This window comes from Myotis davidii, unplaced genomic scaffold (genome assembly GCF_000327345.1).
Source record: "Myotis davidii unplaced genomic scaffold, ASM32734v1 scaffold41, whole genome shotgun sequence".
NCBI lineage: Eukaryota > Metazoa > Chordata > Mammalia > Chiroptera > Vespertilionidae > Myotis > Myotis davidii.
This window is the reverse complement of record NW_006292344.1, coordinates 1,030,908-1,047,384: the sequence shown is the minus strand read 5'-3', so window position 1 is coordinate 1,047,384 and position 16,477 is coordinate 1,030,908. Positions and strand designations below refer to the sequence as shown.

The 16,477-nt window shown below is 41.8% G+C and overlaps 1 long non-coding RNA gene across 1 annotated transcript; it reads right to left on the bottom strand.

Moving 5' to 3' along the window:
• Positions 1 to 575: 575 nt before the first annotated feature.
• On the bottom strand, positions 576 to 3,114 carry LOC107183419. Its single transcript, XR_001514213.1, has 2 exons — positions 2,993 to 3,114; positions 576 to 715 (listed from the first exon to the last, which is right to left on the bottom strand). It is a non-coding gene; the product is annotated as an uncharacterized LOC107183419 (long non-coding RNA).
• Between the last annotated feature and the right edge of the window lie 13,363 nt (positions 3,115 to 16,477).

Here is a 16,477-nt window from a genome sequence, read left to right as displayed (position 1 = left end):
TTCCCATGATTCTCTCTCATCATCGATGTTTCTCTATCTCTCTCTCTCTCTCTCTCTCTCTCTCTCTCTCTCTCTCTCTTCCTTTCTGAAATCAATAAAATCATATTTTAAAAAAGGGGGGTGAGAAATAGGAAGGAATCAAGAGTAACTCCTCTTTTAACATGAGAACTGGGTGAAAGGTTATTTATTGAGATGGGAAGATTGGGGAAATACAATATAGTTTTGGAAGGAAATCCAATAAACTTATTTTGGATGTAGTGAATTTGATATTTTTATTGGACATTCAAACAGAGATTTTGAATAAGGTACTGATTCTTCTTGAAAGGCCCTCTAATTATTTCAAAAGTGTTAGCTTTATCTCTTATCTCTTGACCTAGACCAAAATGCCTCTGAAGGTAGGCATGGCTTAAATTTTATATTTATTCTGTCTTCTCCATAGAAATCAAAGTGAGAGAAAAGTAGCAAAATCTTTATATTCCCACATTCTAGAATTAGATAGACCTGCTATGTTGAGTCTGCTTGTACTGGCTCACAAGATCCAATTGTTAAAATTTCAGAAATGTCATGAGCAGTTGTTAAACCATTTTTGCATTTATTTATGGTGGGAGTATTTACACAGTGAATTTGGCAAACTCTACAAATCAAGACTTCTTTCTATAGAGAGTCTGGTTACCAGTACATCAAAGTAAGACCCGGAGTCACCAACTAAAATGACCTGTGAAGAAATGAAGATAACATTTATAAGTGATTTGTCTAGGTCTGAAGCATTTCTCCTAATCAATTATCAAAGCATGCTGGTCCCTGTCTTGCCTAAAATGAATTCCTAATTAAATCCAGAAACTTAAAGTTCTCAATCTAAAATATATATATTCAGGTTATTACAAAACATTCATTTCCCCTCTCATCCCTCTCATAAATGTTTTTAAATGTGCATAATAAAAAAGCCATGATGGACATTTTGAATTCATACAGTCTGCCTCAATATGAACCCAATTGTTCACCTCTAATTACGGAGACATGTATCCCCTCGAAAATAGTTAAGCTCTAAGATGTCAGTTGTCATTCATAATTCCAGTCCAGTTTTTTTAGATCTTATGCTTTTTCAAGAGAAGCCAGGAATCTGGGTTTTAATGAGAAACTCCCCAGCTGTTGAAAGTTGAGTTAAAGTTTTTTCAAAAAGCACCATGGACCAAACAAAACACTTTCACAAAGTTTCACTGGGCCCAAGGGCCACCAGTGTGCAACTCAATATGAAGTTCTTGTTCATGGTCATTCATCTGGGGGTGAGAGAGGGCCTTCAGAATATACCAGAAATCAACTTTCCTGTCAACCCTGCATGTGGAAGTCACATCACATTTATTTTTAACAAGAAACATTGTTTAAGTGACATATGTTATACCCTAGCATGGTGAAGCAAATCCATCACAGGTATATTTGTTTCTCTGGCGTGGTATGAGTTCCTCTAGATGCAGCAAGACTGCATCTTTTTATCTTCCAATAATGTAACACTAAAAACACAAATAGGAGCTTGCTATGCAAAGAGCCATGGAGACATTTTGCCCAGTCTATTGAAGAAACTGGTGCCCAAAGAGAAATCACTTGACCTAGTCCTCAATAGTGAATTAGTGATGATTGTTGGGACTAGAACCCAGATATTTAAATGACATATCCTAGGGCTTATACGGACCTATGGTTCTCAGGAAATATTCATTGAATTAATGAGCACATGAAACAATAATGTAAGAATGAATGTGTGAATGAGTAAGCACAATCTTAAATGATCAACTGGTTTATGGAACACAATTTAAAGTAAGAATCATGTGATTTGGGACCTGGTTTTAGTTCTTCTACTAACTACCATGTTAACTTCAGCATGTCTTTTATCCTCTCTGGTCCTTAACTTTCTTATCTATTAGTTGTCTTATCTCTCAGTGTTTAAAAAATCATAAACTAGTAGTAACAGTCAAAAATTATTGAGTATTATATTCCAACCATTGGTATAAATACATGAGTTTTGAGAATACTTATAATAGTTCTATAAAGTGAGCACTATTTTTACCACCTCTATTTTGTAGATGAAGAAACTGATGCACAATATTATAACTAATCTGGCCAAGTTCATACAGTTTGCAAGAAAACTGAATGACATTTGAAGCTAGGCATTTTATTCTGGAATTATAATAGCAATAAAAGTGCAACAAAAATAAGAGGATGGCACGGATGTATGAACACAACACTTTTGGGAAGCTCAGGGCTGTGGCACTCCTACAGCTCTTAAAAAATGATGCTCAAAGTTGAGACTTTTCCCCCCTCTGTTTGACACTATAGGATTGATGTTAAAATAACTTTGAGAATTGGATTAAGTGACCTCTGAAAGACTATTTATTTATTTGAGAGAGAGAGAAACATCAATTTTTTGTTCCACCTATTTATGCATTCATTGGTTGATTCTTCTATGTGTTTTGACTGGGGATCAAAGCCCCAAACTTGGTGTATTAGGGACAACACTCTAACCAACTGAGCTACTCGACCATGGCCTGAAGGACATTTTAGATTAATTTAGAAATCTGCCTTCTAGTTCTGTAACTTCTTTGGGTAACCTTGACAGATCCTCTCTATGTATACAATGGAGTTGAACACATTAAAAGTTCTTGCAACTCTGATAGTCAAAGGTTCTATGGAGACTTTAATAAGAAGCTAACAAGAGTCAGGATTCTTTTTAAACTAACTTAAACTAACCTAAACCAAAGAGGGAATATATTAGCTCAGTAACAAAAAAGCTGAATTGTAGCCTTGCTTTATACATGACTTTATGCAGGGTCTCCGATAACATAGGTTTTTTTTCTTTCCAGTTCTCTCCATGTATGAGTAGGATAGTCACCTAAGACTTGCACTCTATCAACTAAGTAAACCCAATGGGGAAAAACAATTCTCTAAAACCAGAAAATTCATGGAGAGGAATTGGATTGACTTGCTTTGGTCTAATATTCACCTTCATTCTGGCCTTCATCTTCATATGGGGACAAGACCCAAGACATAGGTTTGCCTCTTTGGTTATGTAGGGAGAGTCTATCTTATGCATAATACTTGGATGGGTTTTCCACTGAATAAGAACTTTCTATATGAGAAGAAAGAGAGAGGGTGTGGGTAAGCAGAAACACAGCAGTCAACTCCAACCAGCTGCACGTCCCACATAAAAGGAAGACTGACAGAATTGGTATCCTGTGTCTGAACCTTCAGCTCAGAATCACAAATTGTGCTATTGGCCCTCCGTATTAGGAATGAGTCATTGCTATATATTTCTTTTCCTCCATCTTCAGGGCCATTTGGACTCAAACAGTGACATCAATGCATATCATGGAATTGTTATTTTGTCTTATAGTTATGGTTCCTTAGAAAAATATATGCAATGATGATCTCAGCACAGGCAATAAATTAGGAAATAAATGATTAGGCTTTGAGCAATGTTTTCCAGAACTGTATTAAATTTTGAGGATCCAGCCAATAAGGCAACTTGGCTAATGCCTCTAATCTAACTCCACACCCCTAGTGTGTACTGGAGAGGGTGACCAGCCTTTTGCTTCTTTTGGCTGGCACAAGTAGTTACTTGTGCTAATCAGCAGTAGGGAAATGGGAAGAAGGCAAAGGGATAGGAAATATCTACCAGCAATATGTGATGACAAAACCTCTCCTGGGCAGTGACTCCTCTGAGACTAATGAACAGAAAAGAATTTGATCAGCCCTCCACTCAAAAACATCTACACCTACACTTTGTATACTCACAACTTGTTAGAGCTGGAAGGATGTTTAGACGTTACCTAATCCAACTCTTTTATTTCAGAGATTAAAACAAAACAAAACAAAACAGAGGCCCAGATTGAGGAAATAACTTGGTCAAGATAGTGCTGCAAAGGAGTAGCTGAACCTGAACTTAATCCTAAATTAAGTTCATTATAGATTTTCCAAGTGCTCATTCCTGTGTGGCAAGCTCCCTTTGGCTGTTTCCTCAGGGCTCTGGTAGACATTTGGAATTACGGAAGCTTTGCTGATGAAGAAACTGAATTTAATTTAATCTACACTGGAAGTTCAAGGAAGAGAAATAACAAGTGGCCATTGCAATGCCTTAGACTTAAATATTTTCCACTTTTACTTCTCTAAGCTAAAGAAAGGAAGTAATAGCTTGAGGCTTCTCAATGTTAGAAAATAAAAAAGTAATTCAAGAGTCTTTGAAAGGTGGCGAATGGATATATGTTATGTATGTTTGTGTTTAGTGAATATTGAAAGAGTGCTAAAGGAGAAATTTGGGTAAATTCTACTTGGTTGTGGGTCTTAATGGGTAATCTTGGAAAACTCATTCTCTCTGGGTATTGGTTTCCTCATCTGATTTTTAAGTTGCTGGTCAAGCTTTAGGGGGTCCAAAAAAATTTCTATGCTTTGAATGTCATTGTTATGGATAGAAAAGAAACTTTTTGGATGAAAGGTGGCTGGCCTAAAGCCAGTCTTTGCAAAATAAGTTCCCTCTTTACTAATCTGGCCCAATAAAATAAGCACAGGGCTAAGAGTCTAGGACAGTGATGGCAAACCTTTTAAGCTTGGCGTGTCAGCATTTTGAAAAACCCTAACTTAACTCTGGGGCCGTGTCACATATAGAAATTTTTTGATATTTGCAACCCTAGTAAAATTAAATTTATATTTTAATATTTATTTTATATATTTAAATGCCATTTAGCAAAGAAAAATCAACCAAAAAAATGAGTTCTCATGTCATCTCTGACACGTGTGTCATAGATTTGTCATCACTGGTCTAGGACATGGCTTTGTTTATCTTTGCTCCATGACTTTGGGCAAGTCCTTGACTTTTTCTAGGCCTTTAAAAAAGTCTCTAAGATGGGATTTACACCTTTGCATTCTTGCCTCACAAGGCTGTTACATGGAGATAAAGGATGTAGAAATGCTTTATGATATGCAGGCTCTTTTATATACAAGGGAAGGGCAAAAGTAGGTTTACAGCTGCATTGTGGCATTCTTTTGAGTTAACAGAGCTATTATAATAATCATAACCTGCATGTCTTTTTCCATATGAACAACTGCAAACCTACTTTTTCTCTTGGTGAATGAGAATAATGTAGAAACAACCTGTAGAACCAAATTTCAATGTGGCCAAGATGACACTGAAGGAGCTGTAATTTATTTTTCACAGGGTCATTTTGTTTTTCTACTAATAGTGCAAGTTGAAACAGAGCTAAATAAAATGCCCATATTTTCATTTTGCCTGAAACAGTCCTATTTGCCGTGATCGGCCTGGTGCAATTACTAATACTACATGCTATCACGTTCAAAAGTATTTCTTTTTGGCATTAAATTAAATTGTTATCCCTAAACTTAAATATCACTATATTCAACCTCTTCATTTTACATATTAGGAAATAGAGGCTCAGAGAAGAGAAATGACTTCCTAATTCACACAGAGCTTTCCCAAAGCCTGGAATTGGCAAACACTTCCTTCTACCTAAAGAAAAAAAAGGGTAGGAGAATATGAGGTAAGAGAATGTCTCCCTTTATCCATTCTCCAGCTTCTTGAAGAAATTGTTTAACAAGACCAGCCCCACTTTTCCCTTGGTTTCCTGGAAAGTGATCAGCTATAGTGCATCTGCCAGTGGCCATGGGAGATGGAGTAAACATTATAGGACCCTGGAAACGAAAGCTTTTTTTTTTCCTCTTCTGTACCCAGAAGAAAAACCCAATGGAAGAACCTCTGTCTATTAATAGTTATCCCTTATTCAGACATATTTTATTATCACTCCTAAATCACTTTCATATCCATCATCTCAACTTATCTAATTCTTACTGACTTTGGAAATGGTCTTGGAGGCACCTTATTTACATTTTGTAGCTGAGAAAAACAATATCTACAAAGACAGTTGACTTGCTTTTGGTTTCATAGTAAGTTGAGCCAGAGTTGGGAACAGAGTTTAATCTCAGATCCCCTGGCCCAGGATTCCTTCTACTTATTACCCTAGCTTCCTACAGGGTCTGCCCTTAGGCATCTTCTAGGAGAAAAATCATTATAATAAGGCCTTTTTGGTATTCAAGTAACTAAACTTCTTGGATGGAGCCCAAGGCAGACCCATTTTATATCTTGAATTTGAGTCTGTGGCAAATAGTGTTAGAACATGGCTCATGATCAACTGTGAGCTTTGTTCCACAATAATTTCTGAGAAGATGAGTATGTAGATCAAGAACAGGGTATTTCATTCTGGAGTAAGATTTTTCTGTTTTAAAATTGTTGCTAGGATCATGGGGAATAGAGTTTCACAACAGTAACTAACTGTGCTGTGCTTGCAAATCAGTGACCCAATAATTTGCAAAAATCCCCATTTCAGAGAGATTTATTCTGGTGGAGACTGAAATTCTTTATTTGGAACTTGACACATCCCAGACCCATAAGAAGTCAGCTTGACAAGAGATGCTGCTATATCCATCATCACTCTGCCTTAGGGAGGCAACTTTGTGGGTGTGAGTGCTTTGGTGGCAAGAGTCAGGGACTTAGCCATGATCCTGATTCTGTGTGTGACTCATGTGATATTAAAAAGCCACTTTTCATTTTTTTGGTTATTGGAAACTTCTTCCCAATTGATCTAATAGGAAGACATGGGCTTTAAATCAGGCAGACCAGGATTTAAATCCTATGTTCTCTACTGATTAGCTGTGTGATTTGAAGAAATTAGTTGAGCTCACTGAGCCCCATTTTCCTCAAAGGGGGATAAAAATAGTCCTGCTTTAACTCATAGAAACATAGAACTCAGAGACCAAAGGGATGGTTGCCAGGTGGGAGAGGGTGGAGGAAGGGTGAAAAAGTGAAGGGGAATATAATCAATAATCTTGTGATAAGTTTGCCTGGTAACAGATGGTCACTAGAATTAGCGGGATGATCACATTGTAAGGTGTTAACATGTCAAATCACTATATCGTACACCCAAAACTAATATAACCCATATAGGATTGTATACCAACTAATCTATCTAATAAAAGAGAAATATTGGCTAATTAGAGCAACATGCAAATTAACTGCCAGCCAAGATGGTGGCCGGCAGCCAGGCAGCTAGAAACTAACATGAGGCTTGCTTGCTTCAGTGAGGGAGGACTCCAACATTCCCCGCCTGCCTTGCCGGCCTCTGAGCTTGCAGTTTGAAACATTGTTACAAATATAGAAGCTAAACAAAACCCCAGAAACCTGCTTTCACCACCCACTATCATCAGAGCTGGAGTTGAAACAGTGTTTCGATTATAGAACCCAAACAAACCAGGTATCTGCTTTCAGCAGCCGAGGCCTAAGAGCTGGAGCCAAGCCTCAGAGCTAAAGCTGGCCCAAAATAAAAAAAAGAAAAAAAGGAGTGGTTGGGAGCTTCAGCTTCAGTCACCCCCAGCCTGAAAACAGCCCTCAGCCCCTCACCCAGACTGGCCAGGCACCCCAGTGGAGACCCCCACCCTGAAGGGTGTGTGACCAGCTGCAAATAGCCATCATCCCCTCAACCAGGCTGGCCAGGCACCCCAGTGGGGACCCCCACCCTGATCCAGGACACCCTTCAGGGCAAACCAGCTGGCCCCCCCCATGCACCAGGCCTCTACCCTATTTAGTTAAAGGGTAATATACCTCCCAGCACCGGGATCAGCGTGACAGGGGGCAGCGCCCAAACCCCCCTGATGGGCCCTGCTCTGTGAGTGACAGGGGGAGTTCCCCAAACCCCTGATTGACCCTGCTCTGTGCATGAAAGGGGGGGGCACCGCAACCTCCCCATCGACCCTGCCTTGAGTGTGACAGGGGGCGGTGCCCCAACCCCCCAATTGGCCCTACCCTGAGCGTGACTGAGGGTGACATCACAACCTCCCAATCTCCCTGCTCTGTGCATGACAGGGGGCGGCGCCCCAACTCCCCAATCGGCCCTGCTCTGAGCCCAACCAGGGGCTGCACCTAGGGAGTGGGCCTGCCCTCTGCCACCCAGGAGCAGGCCTAAGCCAGCAGGTACTATGTTTCTCTTTTATTAGATAGGATATTAGAAACAACTATATGCCAATAAAGTGGACAATATGGATTAAATGGACAAATTCCTAGAAACATACAAACTTCCAAAACTGAATCAGGAAGAATCAGAAAACCGGAATAGGCATATTGCAACTAATGAAATTAAAACAATAATAATAAAAAAAACTTCCAACAAACAAAATTCTTGGACCAAATGGCTTCACAGGTGAATTTTATCAAACATTCAAAGAACTAACACTTATCCTTCTCAAATTATTCAAAAAAATTCAAGAGGAAAAACTGCCAAATTCATTTTATGAGTCCAGCATTATCCTAATTCAAAACCAGATAAAGACACTTTGAATAAAGAATATTACAGGCCAATATTAATGATGAACATAGATGTTAAAATCCTCAAAAAATATTAGCAAACTGAATCCATATATACATTAAAAAGATCATATACCATGATGAAGTGGGATTTATTCTGGAGATGCAATGTTGGTACAATATGTGCAAATCAAGAAATATCATACACCACATAAGCAAAATGAAGGATGAAAACCACACAATCATATTAATAGACACAGATAAAACATTTTATAAAATCCCATACCCACTTATGATAAAAACTCTCAGCAAAATAGGAATAGAGGGAATACATCTTAATGTAACAAAGGCCATATATAACAAACCCACAGAAAACATCATACTCAATGGGCAAAAACTACAAGCATTTTCCTTAAGATTAGGTACAAGACAGGGATATCTGCTTTCACCACTCTTATGCAACACTACAGGACCGGTGCATGAAAATTCATGCACTGGATATGGGGGGTTCCTCAGCCCAGCCTGCACGCTCTCACAGTCCGGGAGCCCTCACGGACAGAAGGCGACCCGGAGATCAGGGGAAGGTGACACCCCCATCACACCTCTGCTGCTGTCACTACTAGCAGCACAAGCCTCAGCCAGCCCTGGTTACCTGCACTTCAGGCCGGCCCTGTGCCACAGGCTGGCCCTGGGTGGCTGGGCAGCTGCCATGCACAGCTTGCCTGAACCTCAGTCAGTGGCGGGTGCAGGAGGACCTGAGGCCCCAGCAGAGCTGAAAGGACTCTGGTGGCAGGTATGCAGAGCAGCTAGCCCGGCCCCCACTGTGGGTGCTGTCATCTGGTAATGGTGTGATAGTTAATTTGCATAATACCTCTTTAATATATAAGACTAGGGGCCTGGTGCATGAAATCCATGTACTCAGGGAGGTCCCTCAGCCTGGACTGCACCCTCTCACAGTCTGGGAGCCCTCAGAGGATGTCTAATTGAAGGGGAGCGGGCCTAAGACATCAGTTGGACATCCTTAGCACTGCCGCAAAGGCAGGAGAGGCTCCCGCCACCACTGCTGCCCTAGCCAGCCGTGAGCCTGGTTTCTGGCTGAGCGGTGCTCCCCCTGTGGGAACACACTGACCACCAAGGGGCAACTCCTGCATTGAGCATCTGCCCCCTGGTGTTCAGTGTGCATCATAGAGACAGGTCGTTCCACCATTCGGTCAATTTGCATATTAGCTTTTATTATATAGGATAATACTGGAAGTCCTAGCAACAACAATCAGACAAGAATAAAAGATAGCCCTGACCGGTTTGGCTCAGTGGATAGAGCGTTGGCCTGCAGACTCAAGGGTCTGAGGTTCGATTCTGGTCAAGGGCATGTACCTTGGTTGCGGGCACATCCCCAGTAGGGAGTGTGCAGGAGGCAGCTGATTGATGTTTCTCTCTCATCGATGTTTCTAACTCTCTATCCCTCTCCTTTCCTCTCTGTAAAAAATCAATAAAATATATAAGAAAGAATAAAAGATAAAAGGCATTCAAATTGGAAGGAAAGAAATAAAACTGTCATTATTTATAGATGACATGATACTGTATATAGATAACCCTAAAGATTCCACCAAAAAACTACTAGAACTGATAAATGAATTCAATAAAGTAGCAGGATACAAAGTAAATATCCAAATATCAATTGCAGTTTTATACACTAATAATAAATTATTAGAAAGGGAAACTAAGAAAACAATCCCATTCACAATTACATAAAAAATAACAATAAAAACCCCACATAGGAATAAATTAAACCAAGAATGTAAAAGACCTATAATAAGAAAATTATAAGACACTAAAGAAAGAAATTGAAGAAGATGCAAATAAGCGGAAGCATAAATACCATGTTCATAAATAGGAAGAATTAACATAATTAAAATACCCATACTATTCAAAGGAATCTATAAATTCAATGCAACTCCTATCAAGATATCAATGGCATATTTCACAGAACTAAAACAAATACTCCAAAAAATTATTTGGAACTACAGAAGACCCTGAATTGCCACAGCAATCTTGAGGAAGAAGAATAAAGTTGGAGGAATCATGCTACCTGCTATTAAACAATACTACAAGGCCACAGTTATAAAACAGCATGGTACTAGCAGTAAAACTGACATATAGATCAATGGAACAAAATACAGAACCCAGAAATAATCCTATATAATAAAAGGCTAATATGCAAATTGTCCCAGTAGTTCGACTGGGAGTTCAACCAGGGGTGGGGCCAGCCAGCCAACTGCCTGGGGCCCCTTCCCCCAGCTGCCCTCACCCCCGATCAGCCACACCCCCCAACCCTGACCAGGGGCTGGGCTGGCCCACCAACCACCCACGGCCATTCCCCTGGCCAGCCTGACCCAATTAGCCCAGATCAGGCAGGCTGACTGGACCCCACACATGCATGAATTTGTGTACTGGGCCTCTAGTCAATTAGTATTTGACAAAGGAGGCAAAAACATGCAATGGGGTAAAAATAGTCTATTTAATAAATGGCGTTGGGAAAATTGGACAGATATGTGCAAAAAAGAAAAAAAAAAAGAAAAGGAAAAGGAAAAAAGAAAGAAAGAAAGTAGACCACATTCTTACACCATGCACAAGAATACACTCAAGCCTGACTGGCATGGCTCAGTGGTTGAGCATCAACCTATGAACCAGGAGGTCATGTTTTGATTCCCAGACAGGGCACATGCCCAAGTTGCAGGCTTGATTCCCAGTGTGGCATGGGGGGGAGGGCATGTAGGAGACAGATGATCAATGATTCTTATCATTGATGTTTTTATTTCTCTCTCTCCCTCTCCTTTCCTTGCTGAAATCAATAAAAATATTTTTAAAAGAATACATTCAAAATGGATTAAAGACATAAATGTTAGACTTGAAACCATAAAAGTCTTAGAAGAAAACGTAGGCAGTGAAATCTCAGACATTTCTTGTAGCAATATGTTTTTTCTAATATATTGCCACAGGCAAGGGAAACAAAAAAAATAAACAAATGGAACTACATAAAAAATAAATAGTTTTGCACAGCAAATGAAACCATCAACAAAATGAAAATACTCCCACTGAATGGGAGAATATATTTGCCAGTGATACATCTGATAAGAGATTAATATCCAAAATTTATAAAGAAATTATACAACTCAACACCAAAAACAAGCAATCTAATTGAAAAATCGACAAAGGACCTGAAGAGAGCCTTCTCCAAAGAAGACATACAGATGGCCAACAGACATTGAAAATATGCACAATATCATTAGTCATCAGAGAAATGCAAATGAAAACCCCCTGAGATATCACCTCAAGTCAGTCAGAATATCTATCATCAACAAATCAACAAATAACGAGTGTTGGGTAGGCTGTGGAGTAAAGAAAAACCCTTGTGCACTGTTGGTGGAAATGCAGATTGGTGCAGCCACTGTGGAAAGCAGCATGCAGTCCCCTCAAAAAATAAAACTGCCTTATGACCCATCTATTCCAATTCTGGGAATACATCAAAAGAAACCCAAAACACTACTTTGAAAGAATATATGCACCCCTATATTCATTGCAGAGTTATTTACAATAGCCAAGATTTGGAACACGCCCAAATGCCCATCAGTAGATGAGTAATAAAAAAGCTATGGGACATTTACACAATGGAATACTTTTCACCTGTAAAAAAGAAAGAAATCTTACCTTTTCCACAGCATGAATGGACCTAAAGAATATTATGCTAAGTGAAATAATCCTGTCAAAGAAAGACAGCTATCACATTATTTTACTTTATGTGGAATCTAATGAACAAAATAAATAGGCAAAATAGAAACAGACTCATAAGTACAGAGATTAGACTGGTAGCTGTCAGAAGGGAGAGGGGTGGAGGGCTGGTGAAAAAGGTAAAGGGATTAAGTAAAAAAGAAAAAGGAACAGTAATATCTTAGTGATAGATGTTAAGCACTTGAGGGGTTGCAATGAGCCCAGAATTCAGGATACTGAACTTGGCAGACAGGAAAAGGCGTTATGATAACATACAAAGGGTAGAATTGGGGGTGGAGTGCAGCATGATATGATTGTTGCCCTTTACAAGTGCACAGCACTTTATAGTTTACACAGTGTTTGCTGATCAGTTGTCTCTTTTGAGCTTGCCCAGTACTGTACATTCAGGCATTTCATGAAGCACTGATTCCGTGCTGGTTCTGTGGTAGAGCTCAGGAATATAAAAAGGAAGAGAGACCATTTGATCCTCAAGGGGACCACTCAATATCTAATAAAGGAAAAGGCTTGTACACAAATCATTGCAATTGCAAAACAGAAAGGCTCTAGGAGAGGTGCATGCGAATGAAGAGGAGAGAAGAGAGAGGGGATTCCTTTTCCCTGGGGGAAGGAAAGAAGGCATATTTAGGGTAAGGGGGCCCTGCAGGCATTTCACGGGATCATTCCACATGCACAGCCCTGGCAGCCTAAGAAAGAAAGCATGAGTGAGGGGAAGGGTTTAGGGAACCGACCATGGGGTAGCAAATAGAGGTAAGGCTGTGAAAGGAGCCAGACCAGGAAGGGCTTTGAATGCAATGCAAAGAATTTGGACTTCTTGGCAATTAGATCTCTGTTTTCCAGGTGGGGAAATAGGCTCATAGAAGTTGGGAACTTCGCTGAAGCTTCATGCACAGGTAAAGCAATTGCAGGGCTGGTGAACCCTGCATCCTGGTGCTCTTTCTGCTACCCTGTGCTGCCTCCAGCAGGCCTGAGCAGAACCAGGCCCTCTCTGGGAGAGGCCTCTGGGCTGTTTATCCTGCTTAGTGGGGCTGGCTCTGGCAGGGACTGGAAGTGGGTGGGGTGGGGGCCCTGGAAGAGAGGAGGGGCCTGACAACAAGGGCTACATTCAAGGCCTGCACTGGAGCTGGGCAAGGAGAATGGAAAGCTACAGTCTGTCGGAGCGTCCAGCCTTGGCAAGGCCATTGGGGCCTTATAAGGAAATGTTGTTCTCTCCCAGCCAGTGGGGCTGGGACAGAGCCCTGTGCCCACAGGACAGAGCTGCCCTTGTGGTGGTAGGCTGGGGTGCCACCGCCCCTCCGCTGTGAGCAGGAATCTCAATGGGCCACTTCTGCAGGCTCAGCATTCCCTCTCAGCCCCAGTGTGCCTGCAGCCCCCACCCTTTGATGCCCTCCCGCTCCCCAGTGGCTTGGGATGATTGGAGGAGAGGAAAAACACAAAACAAAACAAAGATTTGGCAAGATTCCAGGCCTTGCTGCTGTCTGATGCCAAATTACCCAGAAAACAGGCTCCAGTAAAATTCTCCCTTTTCCCTGAAGGGTGCATGAGTAAAGGGATCTCTCTTTGCCACCCTTTCCTACCCTGCACCCTTGTCTTCTGGTGATCATAGAGCTCCCAGCCTGGGCCTTGTGTGCTACAGGCAGGCAGCACATGAGACAGTGGGGAGGAGGAAACCTTGTGCTGGTGTCTGAGGGAGGGGCCACTGGAGCACTCCCAGGAGAAGGACGCCTCTGTTCAGAGGCCTTACCTGTGCCAGGCAGGCCAGAGGAGCTGAGAGGCTCCAGAGTACAGAGGAAAAACACAGCCTGCCCAGAAGGCAGCAGACAGCGCTCCCTGGGAAAGGCCGCGCAGCATTAGTCAGCTCCTGGAAGGAGTGCCCTTCCACAGCGTGCCATGAGTGTGATTTAAAGCACTGATCCCTGAGGGATCTCCCTGAACCTGAGATTGGGGGTAGGAGCAGAAAAGATGCTTAGTGTGGACTTTTTGCTTTGCCTATTCATAGACTCCTAGACGCATAAAACCCTGGAGCTACAAGAAAACAGGTCAGCCAGCGCAGCTCTGCACCTTAAAGCAAACTTGGCAGGCAGCAGTCAGCCCGTGCTCTCCCAGTGACCATGAACTCTGTCCCTCACTTCAGTCCTTCCAATACCCACTGGTGAACCCCTGTGTGTCAGCCATTGTGAACTATCCTGAGGGTACCATCCAGAGCAAAGCTATGAGAAGAACAAATGAGCAAAATATGACGGAGAAAGTCATGAACCCCAAGAAAATCACAGAGGAAATGCTTTAAGAGATTAGATAGAGAAATTCCTCTTGACGAGATGTGCAGAGCAAAGGACAAGTGATGGTGTTGTTAAAAAGATGACATTGGGGTGAAAAAAAAGCCAAGAGTTCAAAAATGACATTTTGAGAGCTTGGAAAATGGGGAACTGTTTCTGGGGGGAGGGACTGGCATGAGCAGGGGCGGAAAGCAGCTTGGGGCTTGCTTGATCTCTACTCATGGCTAGATATGCACAGTTGGGAAAGAGGAAGACGGGGTTGGACATGGGTTAGCACTAGATTTTGGAAGCACTGAATGCCAGAGAGAAGAAGAGATTCAAGTAAAAGATAGCTAGAGCCACTGTAAGGTTTTGCGTGTCTGAGAGAGATGATCACTGCTGTGATCTGTTAGCAGGTGCAGGAAGAATTTAAAAAAGAGGCATCCTTCCTCCATTTCAGTGACATTAAGAAAGTGTTTCTTCCCCAAGCAGCTCTGGTGGGTTCTATCTCACTTCCCAGGGTCTATAAGCCTAGCTCTCAATATGGCCACCTTGACCCCAGGATTTCAGTGCCACTGGGTCTTGGAGATGCTTTTTGAAGAACCAGCGACTATCCCTTAGGAATTTGAATAATCAGCAACTGTCCCTTAGGAAATGATCAAGATTGGGTGCTTTTCTTTGCACCTCGAGGCTTTTTGTACACAATTCATTCTGTTCAGATGGGCTAAAGAAACCCAATCTTCAGTCTTTTTAGCAGAAGGTTATCAAAAAGCACCCGGGGTTGAAAGGCAAAGACAGAGTGATGCCATCTCATTTGAGGGAGCCTGTCCTTTGTTAGGCATCCATGGTTCACACACCTGCACTTGCCCCTTGCTGTTAACAGACCCATGACCTCCCCCTTGGTTTTTTCCTCTACTGCTTCCTTTCCCTTTTTCCAAAGCTTGCTCCCATTGTAGTACCACCACGCCAGGGGCACGAGGCCTTTGCAGAGTGCCTTGGCAGGAGCGCAGGAACACCCAAGGCGCTCTCCAGCATAGCAGGTGTTCTGGTTCTGTTTTCCGTCAGTCAGGCTAAATTTGGTCCACTGCCCAGCATGTCTGTCTCTGCAGCAAGACCCTGAGGGACTTGAGCTTGATCCTCACCTGGTTGCTGCCTCATGGCCATGAGGGAGGAACCCAAGGAGCCTCCCACCAACTTTTTCTTCCTCCACAGTGCAAACCCTGACCCTTCAAACCACAAAGGTACAATCTTGGGCATGGAGGAACTGGTGGCTCCCTTGCCCCTCCAATAGTTAGAATTCATTTTGGATTTGGAGGAGATAAAAATGAATTTATTTATTTTCTTTTAAGGCATATGCGAGCATGTTTATGGTGAGACATTATCTTCAGTCTGGAGAGTGAATTTCAAATAGCAAACTCATGATGGCAGGGGTCTGTTCTGTGAAGCAGGAGTTGTCTTGGTGCCCCTTAATTTTACCACCACCTAATTGTCTACTAGACTCAGTCTCCAATTCAGAGAAATATCATTAGCAAATCTCTGCAGATTGTCAATGTATTTAATTTTACATAACTGTTCAGTCATTATTTACCCATTTATTTGGTTTGGTAATGAGTGGTGCAAAAAAAAAAAAATAGAAAAGTAGAAAGGGAAAGCAATAAAAATCTTCCTCTTCCTCTTTCCCCATTTATCCTGTTGTCCTCTCCAAAACAGCTTCTGCTCCCATTTTCTTGTGGATCCTTCTCCGTGATGCTTTTATGGAAATAATTACTAAGGGCTTTCCTCATCTAGTAGACATAGCTCATTCAGAAGAATGAAAATGTGTTCAGACAAAATTCTCCAGGTCAGTTGCTCTCCCAGGTTCGCCTACTCAGGATGCTGAAACCTGATTCCAGATGTCAGGTAGCACTCACCTGATCCAGGTGTCTATGGAGCAATCCCTTATGTCCTTTAGCCCAGCCCTTTATGACAACATGCTGAGGACACCGGAACACCCTCTCCAGAATGAGATTTCAAGGCCATCCTCTGCATGGCTGTGTAGAAAATGAATTTTGCGAGACTCTACTGTGAGCCTCTAATGCCAAAT